Source organism: Vigna unguiculata, chromosome 8, assembly GCF_037176805.1.
Source record: "Vigna unguiculata cultivar grain cowpea cultivar isolate G323 ecotype 2 chromosome 8, ASM3717680v1, whole genome shotgun sequence".
In the NCBI taxonomy this organism is placed as follows: domain Eukaryota; kingdom Viridiplantae; phylum Streptophyta; class Magnoliopsida; order Fabales; family Fabaceae; genus Vigna; species Vigna unguiculata.
Genome location: NC_140799.1, coordinates 7,310,723 through 7,321,351, shown reverse-complemented (window position 1 = coordinate 7,321,351; position 10,629 = coordinate 7,310,723).

Here is a 10,629-nt window from a genome sequence, read left to right as displayed (position 1 = left end):
TGATAACAAGTTAATTTTATTTTTCGTATAAATTGGTTAAATCGGTCATTATGGAATTTAACATGTTCATTTTTATATTCATCATGAGATAAAATATTGGAACTGAAATATTCATTGTATAATAAGATTTGTGGTGGAATTACTCATTACTTTTAACAGTAAATTAGATCATTTAAAAAAATTGTATAATCAATCAACTCCAACACCTCTATGTCGAAGGCGTTGGATACGTTTAAGTGGGAACTGTATTAAAAGAAATTAGTCAATAGTACACATTCCAAGAAGAAAAAAACCCAATTGTGGTAATTGATATAATAAACTTACCTTCATTTAAGGAGAATGCTAACAGGTGTTCGGTTAAAAAAAATTAATTTATATTGATTTTTTTATTTTTACGTTGAAAGATGAAATAATTAAAAACATTAATTAAGATATTATAAATGCATATAATAAATTTTATAAAAACAAAAAACATCCTTTTAAATTTGTAGATAATAATATGATTTTGGAATTTTTAAGTTTCTATTAAAAAGAATAAAAAATCTCTTATGACACTTCAAGAGTCTCTCAGAGTTTCAAATGTGAAGAATGTAAACATTTGAAAGGTATGTCTTTAAGTTTTACAAAAAAAAAAAAAATTCTTTCAAATTAATTTTCCTGTCTTGTTGTCGAGAAGTTAGAGAAAGAAAATTCGATGGGGTCTCAAATTAATACTTTAGTTATTTTTTTTATAAACTTTTTAGATGTTTAACACTATTTTTTTTTAATTTTTTTGCTGGTTGTTATGTTAATTTAAACTTCTTTATGTTTAATATATTTAATTTTTAACAACATTAAAATATAATTATTTTATTTTTTTTTAATTTTTATCGGTGAATATTAAGTAAAATATAAAATTCACATGTACAATATTTATGGACAATTTTGTCTTTTAAATAAAATAAAATTGCATTAATAGTGATTAGGTCAGATTTAATTCAATATTACACTTACCTATGTATTTTTTACAAAATTCAAGGCACTAGTTAGCAATACCCTTCATTTAATCTCTAAAACATTTATTTTTAAATTGAAGATCGTGTGGTAAGAAAAAATGTCATTACTATGATCCATTCTCCAAAAAGTTGTGTTAATTTAAAAAGAATGTAATTATTATTACTTCAGTTATACATAAACAGTATGAGAAATCATTAAAAGTAAAGTTCACAATACAACGTGTTCACACATTCTTGTGTTCATACAAACAAATGAACTACTCTTGCACTTATAAGTAATGTTAGAGCATACAAATTCATTAGTTGTTTGCACTTAACTAAAATACATTGTCTTCAAAAACTAAAGACATGTTCATATAAGGGAGTATTCTAACCATTCTAGATTTTTGTTGTGGGTATATCTTTGTGTTAAGCTCAATCATTGTATTAGGTATAGTTGTAACATTTTGTTGATAGTCTTTGAAAAGGTAATTGGTTGATTAACTTTGCTTTCCAAGTAGCATTTAAATCAACAATATACATAATATATCCATATTTAGGCTAAGTTAGTTGCTTGAATGGTTCCCTAAAAAGAGTTAGGTTCATTAATTTGTTGTGCTTAACCAAGGATTGGTCATCACTTTAAGTGAATTATAGTAAATAATTAATGCTTAAGCAAACCACTCAACAAATATATAAATGACTCTTAAATGAAATTTTCTAAAACGACGATTCATGCTTAAAGACAATTTTGAAGTGGTGATGCTTAACGAAAAGTATTTATCCAAATGTGTTATTTTATTGTCACTTAAGCAAAGTATTACTTACGCTTAAATGACGTAATGAACTAACATCTATTGAATTCTATGAATTATGTTTTGTACTTTAAACAATTGTATTGTAAGTGATTGTTAGGAGAAAATGTAGTAGGCATGGAAGTTCCTCAAAACTACAAGGTGGATGAATAATGAGGTAGATACGAGTCATCATATCATTGATGATGTGTAATATACAAGTTGATTAAAAAAAATGTGATTATGTTTAAATATGAGTAGTTGACTCTAATTCTAATTTTAATGGGAGAAGTACAAATGAGTATGACAATATTAAAATTGAGAAGGAATCCAAGATATCATAATTATTGTTTTTTATTTGGTCAAGAAGTAGAGCAAGTTTACTTTACATCATATCCTCAAGGAGAATAAATATAGTTACATGTCATATAAATCAAAGCATGTAGTAAAATACAATCAATCACAAATTCTAAACTCAAAGTTGCATCCCCAAATGATCATGATGCACAACAAAGACCTATAGTTATTGCAAATGATGATTTCTATCAAAATCTTTTGTTGACACTATTTGACCTATAAAGAAGATGTACAAGATGATTGTGACTATTATAAGGATGATAACCATTGTGATTGAAACTATGTTGTACATTTAATATAAACTTTGTTGTAAATAGTAGATTATTATGATACAAAATATTTTCAATATCTATATAGAAATTTGGAAAATATCTTAAGAATTTTCCTAATTATTTCAATATATTTTTATTTTTTTTTCAAGAGTTTTGGTTATTACAAATAAAGATGATATCTTAGGAGCCTTGTTTTAGTTGTTTTGTTAATTTTCATCCCCGACATTGTTGGTGATCGTTGTTGAGGTTAGTGGTGAGACAAAAAGGTGTCTCCGACCCGCTCTTGCCACAGATAGGGTCGAGGCCTCTAGAGCACAAAGGATTTTTGTTGAAGAATCAAAACAACACTGGCTAAATCTTTATTATCTCTTTGTTTATGTGTTTTATAATGTTTAGTATGAAAACTCTTAAAGAAGAACTATATAATTTCAAAACAATGATTTAATCAATGATTAAGTCCTTTGAATCCTATACCCTACCCTTGAATGGTAAGAGTACATTCAATACTATTTCCCATTTATCTCAAGGTGTTTGATTCTTGATTCAGGATAAACTAATCATGTGACTCATTTTTCTAAGCTCTTTAATGAAAGAATAACTCATTACAATTACAAGTAGTGATAGTGTACCATATGTGGATATGAGAATGTAAACTTATAACACCTATAGTATTAAAGGATGTTTTGAACGTCCCACAACTGACCAATAGTCTTATCTCCATAAAAAAAAGCTTACAAAAAATTTGATTTGTTCATTAACTTTTTCTTTTCTTATGTGTATTTAGGACCTTGTCACACGAAAGACAATTTTAATTGCTAAGGAGTGGGTTGTATCTATTGAAATCCACGAGTCAAAGTACAACAAAGGTCATAAGCCAATAACCAACCTTGGAAACATGGACAAATTCCCAAGTATGGCTTCATTATGGACTCGAACACCCCCCTTTCAACCTTATTAAATCTTTGTTCCCTCATTTGGTCAATAAAATGTCTGTTGAGTCTTTCAAATGTAATATTTGTCAATTGTCAAAGCATCATTGTGAATCTTCCCATATCTAGTAAAGAGAGTACTTTTTTATTTGATTTGATATACTCTAATGTTTAGGGATCTACTTCGGAATCTATTTTTTGAGCAACATGGTTTGTTACTTTTATTGATGATCATACTCGTGTCACATGAATATACATTATGAAAAGTAAATTTTAGGTCTTTCTAATTTTTGTTGATTTTTTCTTCATGTCCAAAATCAATCTAGAAAAAATATCAAAAGAATTAGGTTTGATAATGGTATTGAATATTTGAATAAAAAATTCTCCAAGTTTTTGTCACATAACAGTATTGCTGATGAACTAACACATGTTAACACTTCCCAACAAAAATAGAATTGCATAAGGGAAAATGTGATCTTTAAGAGGTAGTTAGAGCTTCTTTTTTGTATGCCATTCTTAAAACCTAGTGGGGGAGAAGCTTTGCTAACTACTACATACCTCATTAACTAGTTACCCACTCGTATCTTAAATAATATTAGTCCCTTTTTTCTTTTGTTCCATCCACCCTAAAACACTTGGTTAGATCCCATTTTTTATTTGAATTTTAGATCTTCAAATTTGATTCTCCATTTTTCTGTACTTGATTTTCTCAATATTTTTTGCTTGTAATTTTTAATTTTCTCTCTCTTCCATGTGATCACATCTTCATTCAATTTAACATATTGAATTTGCTCTTTTATCAAGATCATCTTTGTAAGACTTGCGAAATTAATTAATTAAATAAATAAATAATTAATAAATGCAGGTAGTAGGAGCCTTTATGACATTTAATACTAACATGTATGACATGAAAAAGTACTAGCTCAAGTGGTTGAGAGTACTTAGACATGTTAAAAGGACTTGAACCTAAGTCCTATGTATTGTATGTATGTGTTATTTAATTTGTTATTATTTTAATAATATGTTGGATCATGATGAGTGATAATATAATCCTAGATTGATAGGAATCATCATGAAACATGAATTGGTTGAATTGGTTGTGCATTTGCATTGAGATAGTATGGTTGTGAGTTTGAACCTTGGTAGATCTAAATTAAACTTTCCTTTTGCCAAATTTCTTTTTGAAATGAATTTGAAGGGGCAGGCTTGAAAGTGGGGGTAAAGGGAAGTTTAGTGAGAGGAAGATGACTCTAAGTAGATACTAATCAACTGCACTAGAAATTGGAGTGCACAAGGGCTTGAAAAATTCCAAGACTTAAGCAAGGAAACCTGGTTAGGGGAGCTAGAATTCAATAATTGTATGCTTTAGATTAATTGCATGATGTATAACCTGTTTATGCTTGATTCCTTTTTGTTCACGTTAAATTTCTGGGTTTTTGGAACTTTTCCAGAAACCGCCTGGCGGGTGATGAACTACCGTCAAGCGACTCATTCCTTCTATGTTGAAAACTAGATTCCTGAGAGGAACCGTCCGGCGGTGCGAGCTAGCTGCTAGGCGAAACATGTCCCCCGCCAGGCGAAGCCAGGTGGTCTAGAAGCGAATTTCACCTGGCGGCTCAGGAGCAGTGTCAAGCGATAATGCAGAGGCCAGACTTATGTTTTGCTTAGGTTGGATGTGTGTGGTCTACAAGGCTTTGGTGATATCTCGAAGGTCGGCTTGCTTGTGTTCCTTGAGTTGTGGCTCAGAACATATACCTTGAGTTGTGGCTCGGGATAAAGGTTAAACATGTGGCATTCCTTGAGTTGTGGCTCGGAATGACATCTCTTGAGTTGTGGCTCGGGATGACGGATGAACACAAGGAACTCTTGAGTTGTAGCTCGGGTTGACGAGTGTTGCCGGTGTGACTGTGTGAGTTGTGGCTTGTACGGATGGGTCCAGATAGATTGCCCTCCTCAGTAATTAGCTGACAAGTTTCATAGTCTTGGGACGTTACGAATAATGTTCGTACTGGGAACTCCACCTAGCGTTACGGAGTATGGTCCGTAGCAGGTTTCCCGCACGTGCTCTACAAGTTGTGGCTTGTAGGTGTGGCAACAAGACATTTTGAGATATTCGTCTAAGACATAGATCAGGGATGACATGGTGGTGGCCATGTGATATGGAATCAAAGGATGGAATTCCTTTGGTGTGTTTGTATATATATATATATATATATATGTATGTATATATATATATATATATGTATATATATATACATACATATATATATATATATATATATATGTTGTGTATATATGTTTGTTTAATTATTAGCTCACCCTATCTGCTTGTGTTTGGCGATGATCGTGTATGCGGTACACGAGAGCAGATGATGTTTCTAGTGAATCTGATGAGGCCTAGAGCCGGAGCGAGGCTAGTATGGGAGAAAGTTTTATTAGAGTTTTTATGTTTTATGGTTTTGAAATAGTTTTGTAAACTTTATGTTCAGAACTCAGATACTATATCTAAATTTTATAAAGTATGGATTTTGGAGTAATTTCGGATGTAATAAACATTTTAATTTTCCTGCATTTTTGGGAAATGGAATTATAATAAATGATATTTAATGGTTTACTCCTATTTTATTTTATTAAATTCGTAATATCCAGACGTGATGTTACAATATTCTTGTTAATTTTGAATTTCATGGTAGTGACATTGAACCTTTGATTAATGTTAGAATGTGGGTCTTCATCTACTTCTTTCACTTGGGTTTAAACATCTTTAAGAGGTATTCATCTTCTTTTTATTTTGATTCTTCTTTCACATTTTCTTCATTTGTAACCAATTCCTCCTCCATCAAATTCAAACCAAATCTTCTGTCTTTTATATAAACTTTGAATACTTCTAGGTTAACATATTTGATCACACAAAGTTAATTTTCAAAGGAGACCTTATAACCTTTCTCTAATATTTGTGCAACACTTAACAAATTTTGGGTAATCTCAGGAACATATAAGATACCTGAATGAGTTTTAACTGAAATTGTTCATGTACCTTTCACATCAAGTTGTTCTCTATTCCCACTTCTTACTTTGGAAATATTTGATTTGTTTATCTCGTTGAAAAGTTTTCAATCATAATTCATGTAGTTTGTACAACCATTATCTATAATCCAACCTTTTATAAACTTGTTTGATGTAACACATGATGTGGTAACAAGTAATTCCTCCTCTAATTTGTGCTTTACAATCTTGACATCTTCTTGAGGATCTTGGAATTTACATACTTTTTACATATGTTCCAATTGATTGTATTTGTGGCATTTTACATCTGGTCTCAACCAACATTTGTTGAGTTGATGATTATTTTCCTTGCAATAGGGACAAGATGGAAAAACTTATGTGTTGTTACATTTGTTCCTTTTGTTGTTTTTGAATATGAGAACATTCTCTCCAATATAAAGTAAAACACCTTCAACCGCGCGATCTTCACTCATTAATCTTTGTTGCTCTTGTGCTTGCAAGGCATGCATAACTTCTGTTAAAGTAATTGTTGACAAATATTTTGTGTTTTCTAACAAAGCAATAGATGCTTCATATATCTCTAGCACCATCACTATAATTTTCTCAACGAGTTTGGAATTTGAAAACTCCTTTCCCAACAATTTTATATGGCTAGTAATACTCAACAATTTGTTTGAGTATTCCTTAATAATTGTATCAGACTCTTTCAACCTTTGTAGCTCAAACTCCCTTATCAAGTTTAAAACTTTCATGTATTGAATCTTCTTGTTTCCTTCATATTCTCCTTTAAAAAATAATCTCAAATTTCTTTGGGTGACTTTAAAGTTAGGATCCTGGTAAGGATAATTTGTGAAACACATGCAAACAAGCATGACTTTGCCTTTTCCTTCCTTGTCTATCCTTTTACATTTTGATTTAAGCCATGGTGGGATTTTTAGGCAACAGATCATCATTTTCCCCCACGACTTCATATAAATGTAGTCTCTCTAGATTAGTTTGCATTCTTACCACCCATAGATCATAGCTTTCACCAGTGACATATCTAAGACCTTAAGTAAGTAGAGGTAATTAGACATTATTTGGGTCTCAATCAATCAATTTTTTAAAGTAAAATTAAAGATAGCAAAATTAGGTAGGGATATATAGGATTAGGAGGGGATATTTTTTTTCCAGATATTTGGTAATAATTTTAGCAAAATCAAAGAGGGCACTTGCCCATGCTTAGCTACATGTAAGTCCACCACTAGCTTTCACCATCAAAGAGTAGAATAACGACCTGTGAGAAATTTCCTTCCATGCTACAAGCCCCGTAAGAACAATGACTCTTGATATTACTGTTGGGATTTTTTTACGAATTTTGGAAATATGAGAGACATGAAAGATAAAAGAGACATGAGAGACATGGAAGATATAAGAGATATGAGAGACATAAAAGATATATTGTAAGAAGGAACTTGTTTTATTTTAACATATATACTCTCTATATTGAGTACGAAATGTAACAAAATATCAAATATCAATATATATATATATATATATATATATATATATATATATATATAATATCTCAATATTAATTTCTTATATCTAAATAATAATTAATTTCTAAAACCAAAATGTTTCTAAAACTAGTATAAATAAAAAAATATTAAATAAATATTCTCAACCTATTCCTTTCATACATGCTCTCATACATGGGACTTTCCTTATAAGAAGAGAAAAATTGGAAACTTATGGAGAAGTGAAAGGCATAAACCTAGATGTAACAAATATGCGACTGAAAAAACAATCACATAGATAATATTCTTACTATTTTGTGTATGAAGATTATACAGCAATGTTAGTTAATATTTATAATATAGAGAAAATACACAATACAAAAATTAGAAGAAGATATAAACATAAAAGGCTTCTCAATTTATTTATTTATATGAATTCCTTTATTTTAATGAAACAACAATTACAACAAATGGAGAAATTGGTATTTGGGTAGAGAGAACATAATCTAATGAACATAATTGAAATTCTTTTAACGGTTCTTTGCATTCAAAAATATCAATCCACATATAAGAGTATTCTTACAAATTATGCATATATGTCATTCCAATTACAAACACATATTATTTCAACATGGTATTTTAAAAGTATTACCTCCTACTAGAGATGACAAATAAACTCGTCTCCATGGGTATTGTTCGAATTTGTCCCCATTTTGACAGGGAATCCCTGCATTGACTGGGTATGGGTATGGATATATGGAATCCCCGACTTTTTCAATTGGGTATGAGGATCAGGGGCGGAGCTTTTTGGGGGCAGGGAAGGGCCCTCCCCCCAAAATTTTGATTATATATATATATATATATATATATATATATATATATATATATATATATAATATAATATAAAAATATATTTAAAATTTTTTAAATTTTTTAAATTGTAGGTAATATATATTAGAAATTAATAAAAATTAAATTTTTTATTTTTTATTTCTTTTATTTAAACATAACATTTAATGTAAATATAAAATAAAATATAAATTTAAATATAATAAAAAATAAAAATATTTAGGTTTAATTTTTCTTTTGGTCCCTGTTTTTATTTAAAAATTGACACTAGGATTAAGTTAATTACACCATCAAAGCAAAGAGTAATTAAACTAAATATTTATTAACATAATTTTTATTTTCCTTTTTATTGTCTTTTTAATTTTTCACAGATTGTAATAATCTCCCACTCTCATATGTCTTCTTTTTGTTATTAAAGAAGAAAAGTTAGACATAAACTCCTTATATTTCTCATTTATCCTCTTCCTTTCCCGTCTCTTGTCTTACTTGATAATGAAAACATTATTTTTTTATTTCATGAGCTTTTTGTATAGTTTGTTTATGAATATACAAAAAAAAATAGTGTATTATGTATTAATAATAATGAATATATTTTTCTTTTAATAATTACATGTCTCAATTTTTTATTAGATTATGATCAATTATTTTTTAGTATTATTTAAAAAAGGTATATTGATAAATAATGAAAGAATAAATTAATCGTTTAAGAGTGATGAAAATGAAATTATGATTAAAACAATATAGATTCTACCTCTTCACATATTTTGAAACATTATACTAATGATACAAAATGTTCAGTTAAAGAAGTCATTTTTTTGAAGCATTATACTAATGATTGAATCTAATGATCTCAAAATTATATTATTTTGGCCCCTCTGACGCTTTTGGTCAAGATCCGCCACTGATGAGGATGTATATATCCCCGCCATAATACCCGTCTCCGCCACATCTCCCTTCCTATTTAAATTATTAAAATATTAATTAATTAACTATATATATATATATATATATATATATATATATATATATATATGTGTATATATACTTTCTATTTTCATTTCTTCTAATTATTTGGTTTGTCATGAAATCCATTTGCATCTCCAATATATTTTTCATCTTATCATAACCTTTATGTAATTATGTTAAAATGATGCATGTCAATTAAAAAAAATTATGTCTCACATTTGATTATTTCTATTATTTTTTAATATTTTTATTCATTATATATTTTCCTTTAACAGGAGAATGTTTAATACTCTCAATTTAATTGTTTAATAGCATAAACCTTTCATTTACTAGTAATAAAAAAAATTATTTACTTACTATTATTCATTTTTGTTTCATTTGAAGAACTCTTTTGTTTCGCTAAAACAATTTTCGTTATTTCTCAACCATTGAGTATATATGTTAATATTTGAAAAAATTTCTTAAATCTCTAAGGTATTTTTCATCTTATCATATCCTTAATTATACATTTGTTTTTCTTTGTGCGATTTCTTTCAATAGTCTCTCAAATTGTTTTTAAGACACACATTTGTTAAGTTTTTTATATTTTTATTTGTTGTTTATTTTCATCATGTAGAATACTATTTCAATATATTTTATCTAATTATTTTTTATTTTCTAACTTATTATCAATCATACTGTAATTTTTTCACTATAAATAAAGAACTTTTATTTACTACAATAAAAATTTAATGTAATTGCCATGAATATTTTTTTATTACCATCCAACATATATTGGAGTTCAAAGATACAAGATCTATGTCAAAATTTTATTATTATGTTTATTATTTGTTCTTTGTATCATTTTGATCAAGTGACGTATTATAACTTATATTAGTGTATAAAAAGGAGATTTATTAGAATTTAAAAAATTGAAGTAAACAAACATTTAAAATGTATTTTAATTTGAATATTTGTTTCCTTTTATATTTTTTTAAAAATCT